This window comes from Dasypus novemcinctus, chromosome 1 (genome assembly GCF_030445035.2).
Source record: "Dasypus novemcinctus isolate mDasNov1 chromosome 1, mDasNov1.1.hap2, whole genome shotgun sequence".
Lineage (NCBI taxonomy): Eukaryota > Metazoa > Chordata > Mammalia > Cingulata > Dasypodidae > Dasypus > Dasypus novemcinctus.
In genome coordinates, this window is record NC_080673.1 from 152,432,859 (window position 1) to 152,456,988 (window position 24,130).

The 24,130-nt window shown below is 37.7% G+C and overlaps 1 protein-coding gene across 6 annotated transcripts in view; it reads left to right on the top strand.

The window, feature by feature from the left end:
* The window catches only part of CLOCK (clock circadian regulator), a 134,711-nt gene that overhangs the window by 43,160 nt on the left and 67,421 nt on the right, over positions 1-24,130 (top strand). For all 6 annotated transcript variants that reach the window (XM_004460594.5, XM_004460595.5, XM_058298419.2 and 3 more), the window contains one exon: positions 23,796-23,887. The gene's annotated coding sequence lies outside the window, so the exon portion shown is untranslated. Of the gene's footprint in view, positions 1-23,795; positions 23,888-24,130 lie in introns of those variants that run through there.

Below are 24,130 nucleotides of genomic sequence, written 5' to 3' on the forward strand. Positions count from 1 at the left end.
AAGAGGAGGATGATCATAAGTCCTGTTTTGTCCAGTATAGTCCTTTTTATGCCTGTTGTCCCATCTTGATTATTAATAGGGCCACTTTTCATTCCCAGGATCCCTGTTGGGATGATAAACTATATGGTCACCCATCATAAAATATACTTCTTTAGTATGTTACTCTTTTGTTTGATGTTTTCTACCCCTTCTTTAGCCATCTCAGATATTTCAGAACTGATAAGCATAACATCTTTAGTTCTCTTTTTTTTTTTTTTTTTAAAGATTTATTTTTATTTATTTAATTCCCCTCCCCTCCCCCGGTTGTCTGTTTTCTGTGTCTTTTTGCTGCGTCTTGTTTCTTTGTCCGCTTCTGTTGTCGTCAGCGGCACGGGAAGTGTGGGCGGCGCCATTCCTCGGCAGGCCGCTCCCTCCTTCGCGCTGGGCGGCTCTCCTTATGGGTGCACTCCTTGCGCGTGGGGCTCCCCTACGCGGGGGACACCCCTGTGTGGCAGGGCACTCCTTGCACGCATCAGCACTGTGCACGGGCCAGCTCCACACGGGTCAAGGAGGCCCGGGGCTTGAACCGCGGACCTCCCATGTGGTAGACGGACGCCCTAACCACTGGGCCAAAGTCCGTTTCCCTACATCTTTAGTTCTAATCCCTTTATAGTTGTGATTCTGAGTTTTGTCTTTTGGTTGACAGTGGGCAATGGCTGTAGACAATTTTGTTCACAACTGGGGAGAGGGGTGCTACTGGCATCTAGTGGGTAGAGACTAGAGATGCTGCTAAACATTCTACAATTCATAGAACAGCCTTACACAACAAAGAGTTATCCAGCCCAAAATGTCAGTAGTGCTTAAGTTGAAAATCCCTTTGTTACTGTTTCTTATACCCTTCGTTTTCCTCTCTTGAGATTTTTCTCTTTGAACTTGCCCTTAATTTTAAAAATTTCTTTACGTATAGCATTCAGATGGTATTCTTTCTAAGCTATTTCATAAATAGTAAAAGAAGTTTCTTTTACCTGGCTATCAGAGTCTTAGTTTGCACTATTCTCATCAAATCCTGTTCCTCTGTCTCACTGATGGGTCTCTGTTTTTAAAAAGTTAAAAGGCATACAGAGAAACAGGAAAGTGTGGCCCATTCATAGGAAAGAAAAGAAATTGACAGAAAGCATCTGTGATGGTTTGAAGGTTTTGTGAAATCCCAGGAAAAATGATGTACTTGAAGGTAATCCATTCCTGTGGGTGTGGAACCCTTTGATTGGTTTGAATTCATTTGGGGGCCTTTGATTGGAGCATGTCAGTGAGGTGCGACCCACGGTGGGTCTGAGCTTTCTTGCTGGAGTCCTATATAAATGGGAGAAATACAAAGACACAGAGAAGGAGAGCTACCATTTTATTCATTTTATACTGCCAAGAGAGAGAAGACTCCAGAATCGCCTACAGCTGCACATAGAAAAACCCCAAGAGGCTGAGAAAGAGACCAGAAGCTAGAATCAATTCCGAAGATAAAGAGATGTGGGCTGGAGAGAGATGAACCATACCCCTCACTGTTCACACTGAGCTTGGGGAGAAAGTGAGCCTGGAGGAGATAGCAGAGTCTGGCCACCATGTGGCAGGATTCTAGGGATCTACCAGCATCCGACCTTGGTGAGACAACATTTCTGATGATGCCTTGATTTGGACATTTTCACACGCTCAGAATTGTAAGATTTTATCCTAATAAATTCCCTTTATCTGAGCCAACCCATATCTGGTATTTTTGCATTGGCAGCCTGTGACTTTAAGTCAGGTGTGAAAACAGGAGAGGAGCGAGCACTTTCTAACTCATTCTGTGAGGGTAGCGGTAGCGCCCTGATACCAAAGCCAGACAAATACAACACCAGAAAAGAAAACTACAGACCCCGATATCCCTTAGGAATACAGATGCAGCAATCCTTAAGAAACTACTAACAAACTGAATTCAACAGCACATGAAAAGAATTGTACTCCAAGACCAAGTGGAATTTATTCCAGGAATACAAAGGTGGTTTAACAATGAAAAGCAATGTAATATACCACATAAATGTAGAAAAACCCCACATGGTTATTTTAGTTGATTCAGACAAAGCATTTGACAGAATCCAGCACCCTTTAATGATAAAAACGCTTGAACAAATAGGAATAGAAGGTAACTTCTAAACATGACAAAGAATACTTATGAGGCACCCACAGCCTAATGGTAAGAGATTGAAAGTTTTCCCCCTAAGATTAGGAATAAGTCAAGGGTGTCCACTTTCACCACCAACAGTTAACAAGGTTCTAGCCAAAGCAATCAGTCAAGAAAAGGAAATAAAAAAGCTTCCAAATAGGAAAAAAATAAAATAAAACTACCTCTTTGTAAATGACATGATTCCATATATAGAAAATTCGAAAGAATCCACAAAAAAGTTATTAAGGCTAGTAAACAAATTCATTAATGTTGCATGGTACAAGATCAACAGGGAACAATCAGTTATGTTTCTTTTGATTTTTTAAAAAGATTTATTTATTTTTATTTCTCCCCACCCCCCTTGTTGTTCTTCATTTGCTGTGTCTGCTTGTCTTCCTTGTTTCTTTAGGAGGCACTGGGAGCTGAACCCGGAACCTCTGATGTGGGAGGAAGGTGCCCTATCACTTGTGCCACCTCTGCTTCCCTCAGTTTTGTTTCCATACATCAGCAATGAACAAGCTGAACAGGAAATTAAGAAAATAAATGTAAAGATAATGCTGTGCTCATGGGTTGGGTAGATAAGAGGTAAAGCTGTAAAACTATTTAAAAACAAAAGGGTAACTCCTTATGACCTTGGATTTGGCAGTGGATTCTTAGATATGATACTATATCAAAAGAGAAAGGTAAATTGGGCTTTGTCAAAATTAAAGACTATTTGTGCAAGAAAATGAAAGACAACCTATAGAATGGGAGAAAGTATTTTCAAATAATATATATGATAATAGTCTAGTATCCAGAATATGTGAAGAATTCTTACAACCTAATAACAAGACACATTGATTAAAAAATGGACAAAAGACTTAAACAGATATTTTTTAAAAGAAGATATTCGGATAACCAAGCCATGAAAAGATGCTCAATACCATTAGTCATTAGGGAAATGCAAATCAAACCACAATGAAATACCACTTCCCCAGTAGGATGGTTATAATAATAATAAAAAAGAAAAATAAGTATTGGTGAATATGTTGAGAAATTGACCATTGTAGAATACTCCTTGGCAGTTACTGAAGAAGAGAATTACATGAAGAACAAAACTACCTTATGACCCAGCAACTCTACTCCTAGTTGTATACCCAAAAGAATTGACAACAAGGACTTAAACAAATGCTTGTACACAAATGTTCATAGTGGCATTCACAGTATACCTCAAAATGGATATAACCGAAGGGTTTATGAAGAGATGAATGGATAAAGAAAATGTGGTATATCCTTACAATAGGATATTAGTCAACTATAAACAGGAGTGAAGTTCTGATACATGCTGAGTTGTGGAGGAATGTCTAAAGCATGCTGAGTAAAAGAAGCCAGGCACAAAATGCCATGTATTTTATTATTTCATTTATATGAAATATCTGAAAATAGGTAAATCCATTGAGACAGAAGGCAAATTGGTGGTTGTCAGATGCTTGGGGTAGGAGTCAGTGTATACTGCTCAATAGTTATGGGGTTTTCTTTTGAAGTGGTGAAAATGTTTTTGAACTAGATACAGGTTGCTGATTGCACAACATTATGAATGTACTAAAACCAATAAATTGAACACTTTAAAATGGTTAATTTTTTGTCTTGTGAATTACACTTCAGTGAAAAGCAAATAGAAATTAAAACTAAAAAGGTAGCGTGTTTCTTTTTTTAATTTTTTTATTGTGGTAATATATATACAATGTAACAATTCCCATTTTAAATCCTTCAGGTATACAATTCAGTGGTGTCAGTTACATTCCCAATGTTGTGTTACCTTTGCTACCATCCATTACCAAAACTTCCATCACCTCAAACAGAAACTTTACCCATTAAGCATTATATAAATTTAAAATTTTATTCATTTTGTTTTCCTTTTACATTTTTAAACTTTTGTTATAATTTTCAAGCATATGCAAAAGTAGAAAGAAAGTATCATGAACCCCAGATACCAAATTACCCAGTATCAACAATTATCAACATTTTGCTGTGCTTATTTTTATTTCTCTCCCACTTTTTTTTTTAATCATTAGAGAAGTTATGAGCCCACAAAACAATCATGCACACCATACAGGATTCCTATTCATCACCCTATACCAGCACCTTACATTATTGTGACGTTTATTACAAATGATAAGAGAATATTATCACAATATTACTGCTACCTATAGCTCATAGCTTATACTTGGTGTATTTTTCCCTGAAAGAACACTCTCATTAAAATTATACTGTTGTTTTTTATGTTGTTTTTTTTGTCATTGTTTTTGTTTTTGTTTTTGCATTGTTGCATTAAGCAGATCCCCTGCTATCTTAGCCTGTGAAAAATTGTCAGGCCTGCATTACAAATAAAACACACAGGTTGGATTGAACAACAGGAATTTGTTATCATAGTTTTGGAGGCTAGAAGTCCAAAATCAAGGTATTGCCAGGCTGCACTCTCTCCTGGAGTCTAATGTTCTGGTGATGGCTTTCTGGCATTCCTCCTTCACATGGCCATCTGTCTCTTCCTGTCTCCCTCTGGTTCCTACTGACTAATTGCATCTGAATGTTCTCTGCTTATAAGGATTTCAGCCCTATTGGATTAAGGCCCATTCTGGTTCAGTTTGGCTTTATCCAGATAGTATCTTCAAAGATCCTGTTTATTAATAAGTTTACACACACAGGACTGGGAGTTAGACTTGAGCATGTCGGGGGGTGGGGTAGGGGGCATGATTCAGACTGCCACAGAGATAAAGGGGAAAGGTTCTGAAATGGGTATATGGAGGGTCTGTGATTATTAGTAATGGTGCATTCTATGGTGTCACCAGGGGAAGGAGTTGGAGATAAGGTATTGTACAAGATGGCTCTAGGCAAGGAGATCAAGGAACTGACTAGCCAAGGTGTTAGTAGGATCATTTATGTGGATATTTAAATCACCAAAAGCTATGACAAAGAGGTATTAGAATAATTCCTCTTGGGGAATGTCAAGTCTTGTTCTGGGAGTTTGTGAATGGCTACAACAAAGGGGATAATAGCTGACATAATCTGATGCCTTGTGGTCCAAAGCTGGCTGGAGAGTTTGGGAAGGGAGAATAATTTAGAAATAACCATTAGGAGCAAGACATCCTCCTGACCTCCAGGACCATGTCTCAGATAAAGGGACAGGAGGCAGAGAAAACAGTTATCTTTTGAAGGAACTGTAACTAGATTAGAAGTCTTAGAGGAGAATGAGGTTTTAGGTGGCATGTGAAAGTTGAAAAGAATGTGCAGAAACAGTATTGAAGAAATGAGACATTTTGCTGATGACATATGTCCGGAGCATGCAGTGAAAGGGTTTTGGAAATGGGGAAAGGAAGGGAAAAGGCTCAGGCCAGGAGATGGGGGAAGATTTTGGAATTTCACACGTCTCCTGTTGACTGACATGAAAGGAATGTTGGGTCTAATGGGATTAGTCTTGATACTCTTGGGAACGTTGAAAAAGAGCAGGAATATAAGAGGCATATTTATCCAAAATAGCAAGAGCTTTTGGAGCATGTATTAATTTTATTAATTACTGCAAACTTAATAGTTTAAAGCAATACAAATTAAAATATTCTTATTATCTTACTGTTCTGCAGCTCAGAATTCTGACTCAGATCCCACTAAAATCAAGGTGTTGGTAGGACTGAATCCTTCTAGAGGCTTATGTGGGTGATTTGGTTTTCTTGCCTTTGCCTATTTCTAGAGGCCTCTCGCGTTCCTTGGCTTGTGGTCACTTCCATCTTTAAAGCCAAGCAGTGTTGCATCTTTCTGACCTTTCTGTCTCACATCTCTCTCTGACCACAGCAGGGAAAATCCTCTTCTTTAAATGATAGATTGATGGGTTCACATTGGGCCCACCTGGATAATCTTCTCTCAAGATCATTCACCTTAATTACGTCCTTAAACTTCCTTTTTCCCCCTTTCTGCTCTTCATTCCTTTTTTGTTTTTCTTTTCCTTTAATTGGCGTTGTTTCTTTAGTTTATTTTTTTTTAATTGTGGAAAGATATATATAACATATACTTTCCCACCTTAACCACTCCCAAGCATACCATTCAATAGGGATTATTACTATGTTACCCTCAGAGTTTCCATTACTAAAACTCTCCCATCTCCCCAAAAAGAAACCCTATACCCATTATCTATTAACTTCCCGTTTCTTCTGCCCCCTGCAGGAGTAATTTCTGTCTCTGTAAGTTGCACATTCTCTAGTGTTTTCAGTGTAGTTACCAAGGACCTTAAATTTAACATCCTAAATCTGTAACCATCTTGTTTGCTTTGATACCAACTTATATTCAATAGTATACACAAACTGTATTCCTGACCCCACTCCATCCCTAACTTTATGTAGTTCTTGTCACAGACTGCTTGTTTTATACATTGAGTCTAAACCACTGATTTATCATTACCTTTTATGCATTTGCCTTTTAGATACTATAGGAAGTAAAAAGTGAATTTACATATCAAAAATACAGTTGTACTGGCATATTTTATATTTACCCATGTCCCATGTCGTTACTGTCACTGAAGAACTTAATTTCTTCATGCAGCTTCAGTCCGTTGTCTATTGTCCTTGCCTTTCAACCTGCAGAACTCTCTTTAGCTTTTTTGTAAGGATCAGTGTAGTGGTGATAAACTCCCTCAGCTTTTGTTTACCTAAGGGTGTCTTAATCTCTCAGTTTTGAAAGATAGTTTTGCCAGAAATAGAATTCGTGATTGTTAATTTTTTGCTTTGGGCACTTCAAGTATGTCATCCCACTGCCTTTTGCCTCCATGGTATCCATTGAGAAATCAGCACTTAATCTTTCTGAGGCTTCCTTTTTTTAATATGTTGCTTTTCTCTATTGGCTTTCAGAATTATCTCTTTGTTATTTGATTGTTTGATTATTACATGGTATGGTGTAAGACTGAGTTTATCGTATTTGGAGTTTGATGAGTGTTTTGGATGTGAATATACATGGCTTTCATTAAAGTTGGAGAGTTTTCAGCCATCATTTCTTAGAATATTCTCTCTACCCCTTTCCCTCTTTCTGCTCCTCAGACTGTGATTTCAGTTGTCTTAGCTTCATGTTCATTGATTGTATCCTCTGCCAGCGCCAGTCCTCTGTTGAACCCTTCTCCCCTCTAGGGAATTTTTAATTTCTGTAACTGTGGTTTTCAGCTCTATTTGATTCCTTTTCTTAATTTCCATTTCTCTTTGAGTTTATAAGTCTTTTTCCTGATTTCCTTTAGTTTTTGGTCCATGTTTTCCTTTAGTTCTTTGAGCATGTTTAGGGCAAGTTTTTTGTTTTTTGTTTTGTTATTTAGTTAGGCCAGTAGTATATTAAGGAAATGGGAGAAGAGAGTAGAAATGGGAGAAAATAACAGATTACGGGTCCCCAGGTATAGTTGAAGGCTGCTCCAGGCAGAGAGAGAGATTTAACTTGTGCAGTGCTTTTTAAAACTATTTAGTTATTCTTCCCCTTGCTAATGTTTGGGGGAAGGGGCCGGGCTGTTTGCTGTTTTGATTGATTACCCCACTCATCAATCCCCCCCCCCCCCCCCCCCGGCCCAATAAGGTCCTTGAGATATCCGGGGCTTTTCCTTACCCGGGATGAAATCTCATTCCAAATGGGAGATTCTCACAGGTTCTTCCAGCAGCTTTCTGGTAGTGTAGGACCAGTTTTTTAAAGTCTTTTTCTGGTATGCCCTAGGTCTGGTTTTCCTCATTGAAGGTTTCTAATACTTTAATCTTCTCCTTTGCCTGGGCCATCACTTCCTGTTTCTTTTTATGTTTTGTATCCTTTTGTTGAAACCTGGGCATTTTTATATCTTAAATGTGTTATTGCTGGAATTTAGTCTCTGAAACTTCTTTTCCTTCAGTTTGTATTCAGCTAGTGCTGTGACAGAGCTTTTCTGGAAAGCCAGGAGCTACTAAGAAAAAAATAGAAAAGGGAAAAAAGAAAACATCTTTCCTAGTCTTTGCAGATTGACCTGTGTGAGTGCTGTCCTTCAGGATTTATCCATACTATGAGTTTAGAGAAAAGCTCTTGGCCAAAGCATCAGGGCCTCCGTATTCCTTTCTGTGCATGCATCTTGTCTTAGGCATGCACTTGTGGCTAGGAATTCCCTCATTTACACCGTTCTGAATGTCCCCTCTTTTCCTTCTAGGAAACAGTTTCCTCATGATTCCAGTCACTGCACTGTGTGTCCTGCAGCCAGCTTTCCTTTGCCCTAGGCAACATGAATTGACTGCTCTCCACAGAATTACAGCCCAGTAAGCTGCCTTCTACATTAAGGGAAAGTTCTGGATGGCAAGCACCTCAGGCCACCACCAGACAGATTGGGGACGGACATACGTGCTTGCAATATGTGGATGAAGGTCACTCTGTTCGCTCCAGAAAGGGGGCCAGAGATCTGCTCTGGGAGCACAGGCCACCTCTGCACCAATTCAATGAGGGTTGTTTGAGTGTCCAGCCAGGGTGCGATGAGATCCTACTGTTTTTAAGTAGGCATTTTCTTGATTTATCTCTTGCTCTATTATTGCAGTCCTATTTTTTACTATATTTTAGAGCTTTTATGAAGATTTTTCTGCCAATTTTTTATTCTTTTTTTAAAAAAGATTTATTTCTTTCTCTCCCTCCACCCCCACTGTTGTCTGCTCTTTTTGTCCATTCACTGTGTGTTCTTCTGTGTCCGCTTGTCTTCTCATCAGGCAGCACTAGGGATCTGTGTCTCTTTTTGTTATGTTATCTTGCTGCATCAGCTCTCCGTGTGTGTGGCACCATTCCTGGGCGGGATCTGGTTTCACACAGGGTGGCTCTCCTTGGGCAGGGGCCACTCCTTGCACGGGGGACACTCTTACATGGCGGCATCCCTGTGTGGGCTGGCATTCCTTGCACACAGCAGTGCTGCCCATGGACCAGCTCACCACATGAGCCAGGAGGCCCTGGGTATTGAACCCTTTGACCTTCTATATGGTAGGCGGACACTCTATCTGTTGAGCCACATCCACTTCCCTGCATTTATTCTTCATATTTAGGTCATATTAGTGAGGCCGTGCAATATTTGCCTTTTTGTATCTGGCTTATTTCACTTAGCATAATGACTTCAATTTTCATCCATGTTATCATATGGGTTCCAATTTCATTTCTTCTTACAGCAGCATAGTATTCCATCAGATGTATATACCACATTTTGTTTATCCATTCATCTGTTTATGGATACTTGGGTTTCCATCTTTTGGCAACTGTGAAACACAGTTGCGAACATTGGTGTGCAGATGTCTGTTCACATTACAGTTTTCAGTTTTTCTGGATATATTCCTAGTAGACGAATTGCTGGGTCATACAGCAGTTCTATATTTAGCTCCCTGAGGAACCGCCAAACTGTCTTCCACAGACGCTGCACCATTTTACCTTCCCAACAACAGTGAAGCAGTGTTCCTATTTCTCCACATTCTCTCTAGCACTTACTGTTTTCTGTTTTATTATTAATTGCCACTCTATGGAGTGTGAGATGGTATTACATTGTCATTTTAATTTGCATTTCCCTAATAACTACCAATATTGAACATTTTTTATGCACTTTTTAGCCATCTGTATTTCTTCTTGGGAGAAGTATCTAAGTCTTTTGCCCATTTTTTAATTGGATTGCTTGCTCTTTTATTGTTGAATTGTATGGTTTCTTTATATAGAATGGAAATCAAACCCTTGTTGGATATGTGATTTCCAAATATTTTCTCCCATTGAGTGGGCTGCCTTTTCATCTTATTTATGAAGCCTGTTGAATAAGTTTGAGGAGGTCCCATTTATCCATGTTTTTTTTTTGAGTGCTCATGCTTTTGGTGAAAGGTTTGAGAATCTATCACCAAAAATGTTTCCCTACATTTTCTTCTAGGAGCTTTTATATTTAGGTCTTTGATGCAATTTGAGTTAACTTTTATGTAAGGTGTAAGATAGGGGTCCTTTTTCTTTCTTTTTGGTATGGATATCTAGTATTCCCAGCACCATTTGTTGAATAGACTGTTCTGCCCTAGCTGGGTGTGTTTGACAGGCTTGTCAAAAATCACTTGACCATGAATGTGAGCATCTGTTTCTGAACCATCAGTTCAATTCCATTGGTCTATATGTCTTTTTAAGCCAGTACCATGCTGTTTTTACCAGTGTAGCTAGGTAATATGATTTAAAGTCTGAAAGTGAGAATTGTCCAGCTTCCCTTTTCAAGATGTTTCTAGCTATGTGGGGCCCCTTATCCTTCCAAATAAATTTGATAATTCTGTTTTCTATTTCTTTTTAAAATGCTTATGTAATTTTTATTGGGATTGCATTGAATCTGTATATCAATTTGGGTAGAATTGACATCTTAACAATATTTAGTCTTCCAATCCATGAACATGGAATATTCTTCCATTGATTCAGTCTTTTTTATTTCTTTTAGCAATGCATTGTAGTTTTCTCAATACAGGCGCTTTATGTCCTTGGTTAGGTTTATTCCTAAATATTTGATTCTTTTAATTGCTATTGTAAATGGAACTTTTTCCTGACTTCCTCCTCAGATTGTTCATTACTAGTATACAGGAACACTACTGATTTTGCATATTAATCTTGTATCCTGCCACTCCTGCTGAAATTGTTTTTTAGCTCTGGCAACTTTGTTGTAAATTTTTCAGAATTTTTATGTATAGGATCATCTTCTGCAAATAGCAAAAGTTTTAACTCTTCCTTTCCTATTTGGATTCCTTTTATTTCTTTTTCTTACCTGATTGCTCTGGCTAGAAACTTATATTGAACAGCCGTGGTGACAGTTGGCATCCTTGTCTTGTTCCTAATCTCAACGGGAAAACTTTCAGCATTTCACCTTCGAGTACAATGATAACTATGGATTTTTCATATGGCCCATGGCAGTTTGATACCGTTTATGAATTCCAGAAATAGATATTGGCATATGTTTGTAAACTGTTCTATCTGAGGTTTCACTTTTACTTGATTAAATTATGATTAGGGCTTTGATTGTGCCATATCAGTAGGGCGTTGAGTCCCCGCCCCTTGGTGGTTGGGGACTCACAGATAAAAGACATGGTGCGAAGGACAGAGTTTTGATCTTGGAGACCAGGATGTAAACATGCAGGAGAAGCAGATACATGAGGAAAGAGAAGGTTCTGTTAGACATGGCAAAGGCCCAGGAAGAGAGATGAGCTGTTTGCCTCAGAGTTTATAGCTGACCTTGTGGAAAGAGGAGAGCATCTGAGCCTGGAGACAAACAGGCCCTGGGAGAGAGACAAAACTTATCTCAGCCCACAACTGAGATTGGAAGAAGCTGGGACCATGGAGCCTTAAGAGGAAGAGGAAGGCTGAACGGCAGCAGCCATCTTGCTCCAACACGTGGTAACAGACTTTAGTGAGGGAAGTAACTTACACTTTATGGCCTGGTAAATGTAAGCTTCTACCACAAATAAATACCCTTTATAAAAGGAAACCGATTTCTGGTATTTTGCATCAGCACCCCTTTTGCTGGCTAATATACAGCCTTTATCATGTTGAGAAAGTTTCCTTCAATTCTTATCTTCTGTCGTATTTTTATAAAGAAAGGATACTGTATTTTATCAGATGTCTATTCTGCATCAATCCATGGGATCATAAGATTTTTGATTTAATAATATATAATGCCAATTGTTTTTCTTGTTGAACCACCCTTGCATGCCTGGTATAAAACATAGTTGATAATGATGATTAAAATCTTTTAATGTGTTGTTGGATTTGATTAACAAGTATTTTATTGAGGATTTTTGCATTCGTTTTCATTAGGGAAATGGGTCTTTAATTTTCTTTTTTTGTACTATCTTTATCTGGCTTTTGGTATTAATGATGATGTTAAACTTCATAGAATAAGTTTGGTAGCATTCCTTTTCGTTCAGTTTTTTGGAAGAGCTTGAGTAAGATTAATATTAAATCTTCCTTGAATGTTTGGTAGAACTTACCTGAGAAGCCATCTGGTCCTGGGCTCTTCATTTCGGGGAGTTGTTTTATGACTGTTTCAGTCTCTCTTGAACTTGGTTGGTTGAGGTCTTCTATTTCTTACAGGGTCATTGTAAGTTGTTTGTATGTTCCAAGAAATTTTTCCATTTCATCTACATTGTCCAGTTTGTAGGAGTACGGTTGTTCATAGTATCTGCTTATGATCTCTTTTATTTCTGTGGGGTCAGTAATGTCCCTGTTTTCATTTTTTATTTTATTTATTTGCATATTCTCTTTTCTTTGTCAGTCTAGCTACGGTTTCACAAGTTATCAGAAACCGAGAGAATTTGTAACTAAGAGACAGACTTTTTTGTTAATCTTCTCAAAGAACCAACTTTTGGTTTTATTAATTCTCTCTACTTTTTTGTTCTTAATATCATTTATTTCTGCTCTGATCTTTGATCTTTGTTATTTCATCCCTTCTGCTTGCTTTGGAGAGATACTTTGTTGTTCTTTTTCTAGTTCCTCCACCTGTGTAGTTAGATCATTGATTTTAGCTCTTTTTTTTTTTTTTTCTTTTTTAATGTAAGCATTAGGGCTATAAATTTCCCTCTCCACACTGTCTTCACTGCATCCCATAGGTTCTGATATGTTGTGTTCTCGTTTTCATTCCTCTCAACATACTAATTTCTCTTGCAATTTCTTCTTTGACTCATTGATTATTTAAGAGTGTGTTGTGTAATCTCAATATATTTGTGAATTTTCCCTTTTCTTCCTGTTGTTGATTTCAACTTTATTTCATTATGATCAGAGAATATGCTTTGTATAACTTCAGTCTTGTTGAATTAATTGAGATCTGATTTGCACTCCAACATATGATCTATTCTAGATAAAGATCCACGAGCAATTGAGAAGAATGACTATTCTGCTGTTTTGGGGTGCAGTGTTCAGTTTCGGTTTAGTCCATTTATCATATTTGAGTTCTCTGTTTCTTAATTGATCTTTGCCCAGCTGTTCTATCCATGCTGAGAGTGGTATATCAAAACCTTCAACTACTAGTGTAGAGACATCTATTTCTCCCTTCAGTTTTGCCAGTATTTGCATCATGTAATTTGAGGCAATCTGGTTAGATGCATATACATTTATGGTTGTTATTTCTTTTAGATGAATTGCTCCTTTTATTAATATATAATGTCCTTCCTCATCTCTAATAACAGTTTTGCTCTTAAAGTCTATTTCGTCTGTTATATGGATAGCTACTTCAGCTTTTTTTTGGTTACTGCATGGGTGGGATGTCTTTTTTCCAACCTTTCACTTTAAATCTATTGGTATCCTTGTGTCTAAGGTAAGTCTCTTGTAGACAGCATATAGGTGGCTCATATTTTCTTATCCATTCCACCAGTCTTGTGTCTTTTGATTGGGTAGTTTAATCCATTAATATTGAGCATTATTACTGTTAAGGTAGTTCTTCCCCCATTTGACATTGGGTTTTATTTGTCATAGTTTATTTTCACTGCTCTTTTTATACTTTTAGTTATTTCTACTGATATAATCTTCATTTCTGGACTCATTTCCAAGCCTCTCTCTCTTGTCTTTTCTTTCCAAGCTGTAGCATTCCCTTTAGTATTTCCTACAAAGCTGATCTCTTGGTTACAAACCCTCTGTTTCTGTTTATCTGTGAATATTCTGAACTTACCCTCATTTTTAAAATCTTGCTGGATATAAGGTCCTTGGCTTGCAATTTTTCTGTTGTGATATTTTAAATATATCATACCATTGCTTTCTTGCCTCCATGGTTTTTGATCAGCACTTAAAATCTTAGTGGGTATCCCTAGTATGTGATACATTGCTTTTCTCTTGTTCTTCTCAGAATTCTTTGCCTTTGTCATTTGACATTCTGATTAATTATGTGACTCAGAGTAGTTCTAGTTTGATTTATTTGGTTGGGAGTATTTTGTTCTTCTTGGACACAGATATCTATGTCCTTCAGTAGGGTTGGGAAATTTTCTACTGTTATTTCTTAAAATATTTCTTCTGCCCCTTTTCCCTTCTCTTCTCCTTCTGGGACACCATGATAGGTATGTTTACATGTCTCTTGCCCTCAATTAGTTCCCTGAGATCTTGTTCGAGTTTTTCCATTCTTTAGCTGTTCTTTTACATATGTGCTTTCGGAGGCTATGTCTTCAAGTTCACTGATCCTTTCTTCCGCCTCCTCAAATCTGCTGTTAAATGCCTCCAGTGTATTTTTTTAAAGATTTATTTATTTATCCCCTTCCCCTCTCCTCACCCTGCTATTTTTTGCTGTGTCCATATGCTGTGTGATCTTCTGTTTCTGTTTCACTTTTTGTCTTCTCTTCTCATTTTTTCTCCTCTAGGATTCACTGGGATTTGATCCTGGGGAACTCTGATATGTAGAGAGGTTCCCTGTCAATTGCCCCACCTCAATTCTTGGTCTCTGCTGTGCTTCACCTTGACTCTCCCCTTTGTCTCTCTTGTTGCATCATCATATTTTTTCATGACTCACTCGTGTAGGCACTGGCTCACTTTGTGAGCACACTTCCTCTTCTTTTTCACCAGGAGGCCCCATGGATCAAACTTGGGTCCTATCACTTGAGCCACATCCACTTCCCTCCAGTGTATTTTTTTATTTCATTTATTGTGTCTGTCATTTCCATATGATCTGCTGTTTTCCTGTGTATACTTTGCCAATTCTTCTTTGTGCTTACCCAGTGTCTTCTTAATATCCTTAATCTCTTTAGCCATTTCATTCAGTTAATTAGGAGATTTGTTTGAACATTTGTGATTAGTTGTCTCAATTCCTTTATGTCATCTGTAGGTTTATCTTGTTCCTTTGACTGAGCCATATTTTCCTGATTTTTATATGGATTGTAATTTTTTTGGTGTCTTGGCATCTGGCTTACTAGATGTATTTATTCTGGGTGCAGTTTCTCTCCTTAACTCTTTCTCCCTTCTGCTTATGTAGTAGGAGCCAGGGATGTAGTTGGTATTGTAAGCTGTGGAAGCTGAAGCTGCCTGTGTTGTGTCAGAAGCAATGAAACTTCTCCTACTTTTCTCCTCTGCTAGGGATAGGGAAGAAGCCGCAGTCATATGTAGTAATCCAGGCCATGCAGGCCAAGGCCATCTTTATTGCCCAGAGAGACTGATGAAGCTTTACACCCCTTCCTCCCTGCCTGAGCAGGGATGGAACTGCAGGTGTGGGCAACAAACTAAGCCTTGCAGGTCAAAACTGACCACAGTTGACTGGGTAGACTAATATAGCTCCGGACCCCTCCTCCCCTGCCAGGGGTAAGGATGGACCTCTCCAGTTGTACCCAACATCTAATCCGTGTGACCCCGAAAGTGCCTGTAGTTGCCCTGAGAGGCTGAGGGAGTAGTCTCTTCTCCCCTTTAAGGAATGAGGATGTAACCACAGGTGCCCCACAGACTAGTCTGTGTGGGTTGAAAGCACCTGCAGTTGCCCAAAAAGGCTGAAGAACAGTCCCTCCCTATTCTATGGGTGGGGGCAGATACAAACTCAAAGGTATTCAACAAACCAGTCCATATGGGCCGAAAACACCTGTAGTTGCCCAAAGAGCCTGGAGAAATACCAGCCCTGTCCTGGGGAGGGCAGGGGTAGAACCTCAGGTGTTCACAAACCAGTCTGTGTGGGCTGAAAGTGCTTGCACTTGCCCAGAGAGGCCAAGAAAATACGGGTCCCCTCCTATCCTATTGCAGGCCAGGGATGGTGCTTCAGGTGTCCAGGTATCCAGTCTGTACAGGCTCAAAGCGCCCAGAGAGAGTGAAGAAACACCAGCTTTCCCCTCATCTTATGGGGGTGAGAGGGTAGGATTGGAATTGAAGGTGCTTAGCAAACCAGTCTGTGCAGGCTAAAAGCACTTGCAGTTGCCCAGAGAAGCTGAGGAAACACATCTTCCCTCCTATCCATTTAGGATGTGGGGATGGGGCTCCAGGTATCCAACTATCTAGTCTGTGCCAGCTGAAAGTGCCTGCAGTTTCCCAGAGAGGCTGGTGCACATTCCCCCCCCCCCCCGTTTCCTCCCTATTGGAGATGGGGTTGGGGCCTAGGCTAGAGCTGCAATCTGATGTGGGTGAAAAGAAGCCAATCCCTACCATCACAGTGATTTTCAGTCAGCCCTGCTGCCCCTCAAGCTGGGGGCAGAGTTAAAATGCCTGCTACTGGCCTCTTTTGACATGGACAGATTCAAACTGTAGCTGTTCTTAGGATTATGCTTTAGCCAGCCGAATTTACTAGTCAGTAGTTGAAGTCAGTGCTTGGCATCTCTCCCTTCCCTGTTTTTGGGAAATGGAACTGCCAATTCCAGCCATGGAATACTCCGGTGGTGGCTTGTTCTGCCAGTGGAGGATGGGCACTGGCCTCTGCCACGTGGAGTGCTCTACTTATGATTCTTCTTTGCAGATGGGCATTCTCCTCCCATTCTTTCAAGGATATTGCAGTATGCTCTTCTGGTCTCCTAGGCCCCCAAACAGGTGGTTCAGAGAGGTCTGAGTGATTACTAACTGTCCTGTAGGACAAACTGATTCTTGGAGCTCCTTACTGTGTTGCCGTCTTGTCCCTAGTCTCTCTCTGCTAGTTCTTGATAGTTATTGAAAGCTTCTGTGGGGGACAGAGCCTTGAAGCATTTCACTGTGCTCTCTTGGTCCAGGTGGCTTTGAATTTGAGATCTGTGTGTGGGTTAAGTTCCAGGATCTGCTCATGCTCTGCCTTGTACTTGGAGACAGATGCCATTGGAGACACTTCATAGGGCTTGTGGTGGCCACTGTTTTTAAGTTTTTGAAGAACTGGAAAACTTTCGCAAAGTGTCTACATCATTTTACAGTCTCAGTGTATGAGGGTTCCAGTTTCTCCACATTCTTGTCATCACTTGTTATTCTCTTTTTGCTTATAGCCAACCTAATGGGTATAGTTATACCTCTTTGTGTTCTTTTTTTTTTTTAATTGCGGTAATATATATACAATACAAAATTTCCCATTTTAACCACTTTAATGGGTATAATATTTTACAATAGTATGCTGTTATCAACACTTATTACCAAAACCTTCTTATCACTCAAAAACCCTGGACCCATTAAGCATTATTTCCCTATTCCCCATCCCACCCCCAACCCTGAGCCCATGGTAACTATAATCTACTTTCTGTCTCTCTGAATTTGCTTATTCTAGGTTTTTTATGTAAACCAGGTTATACAGTATTTGTCAGTTTGAGTCTGGCTTATTTCATACAACATGGTGTTTTCAAGGTTCATCCATGTTACTGTGTTGATCAATTTCATTCCTTTTTATGGCTGAGTAATATTCCATTGTATGTGTATATATTTTGCTTATCTGTTTATGTGTTGATAGGCACTTGGGTTGCTTCTACCTTTTGGCTATTGTAATAATGCAGCTATGAACATTGGTATACACAAAGTCCCTTTCTGCCATGTAAGGTAATGTATTTGCAGGTTTTGGGGATTTGGACATCACATTTTTAGGGGGACTATTATTCTGCCTACCACAGAGTCATTTCCCTTTTCCCCCACTCCCTTCTTTGTGCTGATGCAGGGTGGTCTAAGTTCAGCCTTATGGTACCTCATTCATTGTGTGATTAATTCTGAGGCTCAGACTTGGGTCTCCCTACGTTTCAGGTCTTGTTTATATAGGGCTCATCTGAGGCTGAGAACAGGTCAGACCTCAGTTTCCTCATCACTGGAAAGGGGATAAGGTGCTTTGGTACTCAGTGGGCCAGATCAGTCCATTACATGAATAGGGAGTTCAGACAAAATATTCCCACTAAGAGGGGGAAATTATGTTTCAGTTTTTTGTTTATTTGATGTGGTTTGAGAAATACCTCACATCTTGACATTTGATAGACTAAAGTTCTAGTATCATTTAGCCCTCAAGTATTATATAATTAGTTGTTGTGAGCCAGAATCCTCTCTGGTTCTAAGAGATCTAGTTCATAAGACTTGATCTTGGGGTATGTTTCTTGTTCTTAGTGTATCAAGTTTTAAGTTAGTCTTTGTAACTGCTATTGAATGAACAAGGTTTTTCATCTCGTTAATATTTCATGTCAGTTGTAGAGGTAAGCTAGTGTTTCCATTCAGTATTGAATCAATTGAGAACTATTCTTCAATTTCATCTTTCTTTCCTCACGATAAAAAATTAATTTAAAAAATATTTGAGCATGTTCACCTTTTAAAACAAATATTCAGTAATCTATAGTTTTTCAGTTTTTCATTACTGGCAGTGAGATGTATTTAAGGATTGTTGCTTGGATTTTTTGTTATACCAGTCAATTAAATTTCAGTATTATAATTTTAATAGATGTAGCAGTCCCAGAAATATCTGTGATATCAGATTTAACCAACCTAAATCCCAAAGTAGGTAAGTGGGTCAGTAGGTTATTAGATTAGAAAAAAATTTATTGTAGTTTTGCATTTTTAACCCAAACTTCTGAGTTGACAAACTTTATTTTCTTTAAATTATGTGACCAGTACATAGGGAAATATTCTCTGTTACTATGTTTTTGTTCTCTGGAATGGATAACATTTTGTAATTTGTCTTTTTAGGTGTGACCTAGTTATATGTAGGCAGGATTTTAGTATTGGGCAGTTGATAGGAAATGAAGTGGAAAAAAAAAAAGGCAACACTTTTTCTGATAATAAAAGTAATGCATGTCCATGGGAGAAAATTTAGGAAATACTTATGTAGCAGTTTGATATTATTGATGAGTTCCAAAACGAAATATTGGATTATGTTTGTAAACTGACCTTTTCCTCTGGACATATTAGATTATATTGGATTCATAGGTTTACTTGATTAAGTAATTATGTAAACCTCTTGTGCCAGTAGGGCATTTAATCCCCACCCACCAAAGGGTAGGGTCTCACAGATAAAAGGCATGGCAAAGAACAGAGTTACGGGTTTTTGATGTTGGAGTTTGATGCTGAAGCCTTAAGCTGGAGCCCTAGGAAGTCAGCACTCAGAGGAAAGAGAAGCCAGCCCCAGGAAGAAAGGAACCTTGAACTCAGAGAAAAGCAAGCCCCAGGAAGGGAGGAACCCAGGAAGCCTGAACCCTTGCAGACTTTGGCAGCCATCTTGCTTCAACACTTGGAAATAAACTTTGGTGAGGGGAGTAATTTATGCTTTATGGTCTGGTATATGTAAGCTCGTACCCCAAATAAATACCCTTGATAGAAACCAACCAATTTCTGGTATTTTGCATCAGCACCCTTTTGGCTGACTAATAAAAAAAAGTAAAAGGCACCATCCATAAATTCTTACTCAGGAATAGCTACAGTTGATACTTTTGGTATATTTGGGTTCTGTCTAATGTATTTTGATGCTACTGTTATTGCTATTGGACAATTAGAGTGTAGATTTACTATTTTAAATATTGTTAATTTTGGATACATTTCTGATTATTTTTTTATTTCTCTCAATGAAATTACTGAGTCAAAGGGCATAGATATTTTCAAGTGATTGATGCAATTCACCAAATATTCTTTCTAAGAGATGAAGACTTAATCAATGATCAGTATCTATTTCATTTCTCACCAAAGTTATCAAACTCTTTATTAAATATAATGGCACTTTTGAGCCATTATCTTCTCTACATTGAGGTGTTGACACTGTTGACTTCTTGAACTCCATTTGTTTAATTTTAGTGAAAACTGACTCTCCCAGGCTTCCCTTTATCTCACTGATTAGTCCTTTTTAGTCTACTTGGTAATATTAAACACTAATTATTAGTATAATTCATTGAGCATTCTCTATTTTCCAGGTATACTCTTAAACATGTAATATATTATTGAATTTAATCCCTAATACAACTATATAAGGCAGGTACTATTATTGTCACCAATTTAGAAGTGAGAAAACAAGCAAAACAAAATGAAGCATGTAGAGACCTACTATAGACCCACTGCTAGTAAAGTGGCTGGTCTATAGATCATGCCCAGGAAATCTGTTTCCAGAACCCATTCCTTTATTTGCTTTGCTTCTTCTCCATTTAACTAGGTACTCTTTTGCCCGTTTCTAGAATAGTAGTTTTTCACCAGGTTTCATGCTTAGCCTTTTTAATATGTTCATCTTATATGCTCTTCATTGAGAAGCCCACCCAGTCTTTGTCTTTAATTTACATGTAGATCATATATATATATAGATGACTCACAGTCTATGTCTTCACCCTGTTCTTTCCTGAATGCCAAACCCTTACTTCCACCTACCTCCTGGACATTTTTCTCTTCCAAAACAGAATCTATTTTCTTCACAATTTCAGAGGCATACTGTGATTGAGAGCCTAGTTCAAGATAAGCTATCAGAGCTTATATTTCAGCCTCACTGCTGACCTGGGTTAGCTCACTTATTTTCTTTATGTGCCAGTTTCCTCATATGTAAAAAATAGAGATAATATTAGAGGCTACCTCATGTAACTCTTGAGAGATTTAAATGAGAGAAAATTTTGAAGGATGCCTAGCATATAGCAGATGTTCACTAAATGTTAGCCAGGGCTTTCATCATCATTCCTTCCCACTCCCCTCAAACCTGTTCCTCTTGCGTTCTCTGTCTGCTGCATGATGTGTCCAAATCAAAGTATTTCCTTCTATGACCTCTGTCTCTATATTATTTGGCTTGAATTATTGTAATAGCCTATTTCTACCATTCCCTTTGACCCTAGTTTTGTCCCCTTACAGTCCATTCTCCATGTTGTTGTGAAATTGATCTTTCAAAAGAAGAAAAAGTTGTCAATTTCCCTGCTGAAAACCTTTTGTCTTTACACTGCCATTAGGAAAATGATTCTTAACTATACCTGGCCTTTTGTGATCTCCTCACCTTACCATTCTTATCTCTTACCACCACCTCTATTATCTCACCCCATCCTAGATTTTTGTTCTAGCAATGCTGAACTTTTTGTAGTACTCAAAAAATCATAGTTCTTTCACGTATCTCCAGAGCTTTGCACATACTGTTGTTCTGGCATAGATCAAATTTCTCCATCTCTTTTTCTGGTGAACTTCTATTCATCCTTTATTTCTCAGCATCTTCCAGAAGGGTTTCTTAACTTCCTGGTAACCTTCCTATAATTTATTCATGTAGCACCTAGTGCAGATCTACGGGATGCACCTTAAGAACAGTGATTCTCTTCACCATTTAAAAACTAACACTGTCATAGTGTTGAACACTTGTATTTGCTTCTCATTAAGTATTTGCTGAATGACAAGTATTTGAAGTAGTATTTTTAAAAATTATTAACTAGGCATAGTTTTTATGTTTCTTTTTTTTTCTACCAGGAATAATTTTTACATTTATTAGCCATATGTTTTCTTCATAGGTCATTTAGTAATACTTTTTGCTCTTTTTTGTTGTTGGATTTTAGCCTTTTTCTAAATAACTTTTACAAATCTTTATTATATAGTAAGCATATTAAACCTTTGTTGTGCTGCATGCAGATGTTTAACCATTTTTGTTTCTTAAAGAGGGCACTACCATTTGCATTCAGTTTGTTAATAAATATCAGCATTATACATTATCTCTTATACATTACCTCCTTTATTCCCAACATCTTCCTCGGGTGAGAATTCTGAGGCTTAAGAAAATTAGGTAACATGTCCAAAGATTTCCATCCAGTGCTTTTCTGACTCTGAACTTTATCAACTTAATGTCTATATTTACCATTTCTCCAGCATGCTGGGTTTTGTAGCTTTAGTTCTGGCTGGTAACTTACCTCAAACTAAGTAGGAAATTGGATTTGGCTTCTGAGTTTTGCTTCATTTGCATTTAGCAATTTCTTCCCATTGCTCCTGGTGTTTTTTACTCAGACCTCTTATTTTTATTTGATTCTCTCAGTCTCCAGTTCTCCCCCTTTTTATTGTTATATTGCATATATGTATTTGTGGTTTGTTTTTTTTAATGTAGAATGCATCAGGAGCACATTGGATGTTCAGAAGCAAACTAAAATGTAAAGTTTTCATCTAACTTTGTGATAGTGTTGGATTGTTCTCAATTTATTTACCAACTATTGTTGAGTATTTAATATATATCAAAGATTCCAGCAGGTCATAATAATAAATGAATAAAGTATCATTCTTGCTTTGATGGAACTCATGGTCTAGAATAATATAAACAATGAGAATATTATAGTGATATCCCACTTCTACAATTGCAGCAACACTTTTAACTGCTCCTGAAAAATAGTAAGAACATATTAATTCCTTCTTTTCCTTGTTAATTAGCAAAAGATCGTTGCTAATTGAAATTGGCAGGCACTTGAAGTTCTTTCCACATCAGAAATTCCAATTGAATAAAACTCAACCTGAATTTTCTTCATAAAAGGTGAAAATGAGAACTAAAGTAGACACATTTTTAAAAAAATAAAAAAGGTAGGGCAAATGGGAAGAAACAGTTGTAAACCTGTCATAATCTGAACAGTCAGCTCCATAACAAATAATAATGTGCAAAGGGTCATCAAACATTTTTGAGTCATGACTTTTCCCACATTAGCTGATACAGAAACTTCAGTAAAAGTAATTAGTATATCTTCATTAGAATTCTTAAAACAATCATTTGATTAAAGTTTTGTTTCTATCAAACTTTCTAAGTGTTTCCTTCATTATAAGTAATGCATATTTGAAACTACTAGAGACTACTTCATAGGAAACCTATTAAATAGTAAATACTCTAGCAAGCCTTGTGCAGTTATTTTTGACTAATTGTGCTAAGGATCCTTATTAGAGTAAGGATCATGACTAAATGGAGTTAACGGGATAACTGTCCCACAGTACTTAAAACCAAGTAGGACACAATTGTTAAAAGGTGGAAGCACTCCAAGTGTCCATCGACAGATGTACGATTAAATAAAATGGAGTATTAATCAGCCGTGTAAAGAAGTGAAGTTCTGATACCTGTTAAAACACGAATGAACCTTGAAAAACATGTTAAGTGAAATAATCCAAAAGGATAAATATGTTATGATTTCTCTAAAATGAAATACCTAGAATAAGCAAATTCATAGAGACAGAAAGTAGACTACAGGTTTCCAGGGAGTAGGGGAAGAGGTAATGGGGAGTATTTGGGGGTGGGGGTAGGTATCATTTAATGGGTGCAGAATTTTTGTTTTAAGTAATGAAAACCTTTTGGTAATGGATGATGGTAATGGTAGCACAACACTGTGAATATAATAAACAGCACTGACATATATTTGAATGGGGTTAAAAGGAGAAATTTTAAGTTGTATATATGTTCCTAGAATAAATAAATAAACCATAGAACTGTAGGACACAGTGAATCCTAATGTAAACCATAAACTATAGTTAATAATATAATTATAACACTATTCTTTCATCAATTGTTACAAATTTACCACACTAATGCAAAGTGTTAATAATGAGGGAAGTATATGGGAACTCTGTGTTTTCACATGAATTTTCTGTAAATCAATAAATGCTCTAATAAAAAAAGAAAAATCAAAAGTTTACCCTAGATTTGTGTTTATTTTTTAATTTTCTAGATATATTAGTTACAATGTATTTTTAAGGTGAATTTTAAGTGGCACTAACTTTTAGTTTTAGTTTTATTCTTGATTGTTATTTACAAAAATAAAGAAAGTTGACTAAATCTGATATATTTTTTTCTTGTTTTAAACAGAATTCTGAAATTGATGGTTTACCATATACAAGAATACATTGAACCTACAGCTTTCTGAAGAATCAGTTCAAAAGTTCCAAAAAGTACAAAAGGTAATAAAAGGGTTATATCATAGGAAGTGGAATGACATTTTTCCAGAAGAACTTAAAAGAATTTTGTGAACTATTTTTGGCCCAGTATTTGTGGAGAGTTTTCTTAAAAAATTTTTCCTTTTGTTTTAATTCATCCCAAAACATTTGGTCTATACCAACTGTGTTTCAGATACTATTTTAGATACTGGGGATACAGTGATGAACAAGACAGAAGCTGTCCCTGCTCTCACGAGGATTGCATAG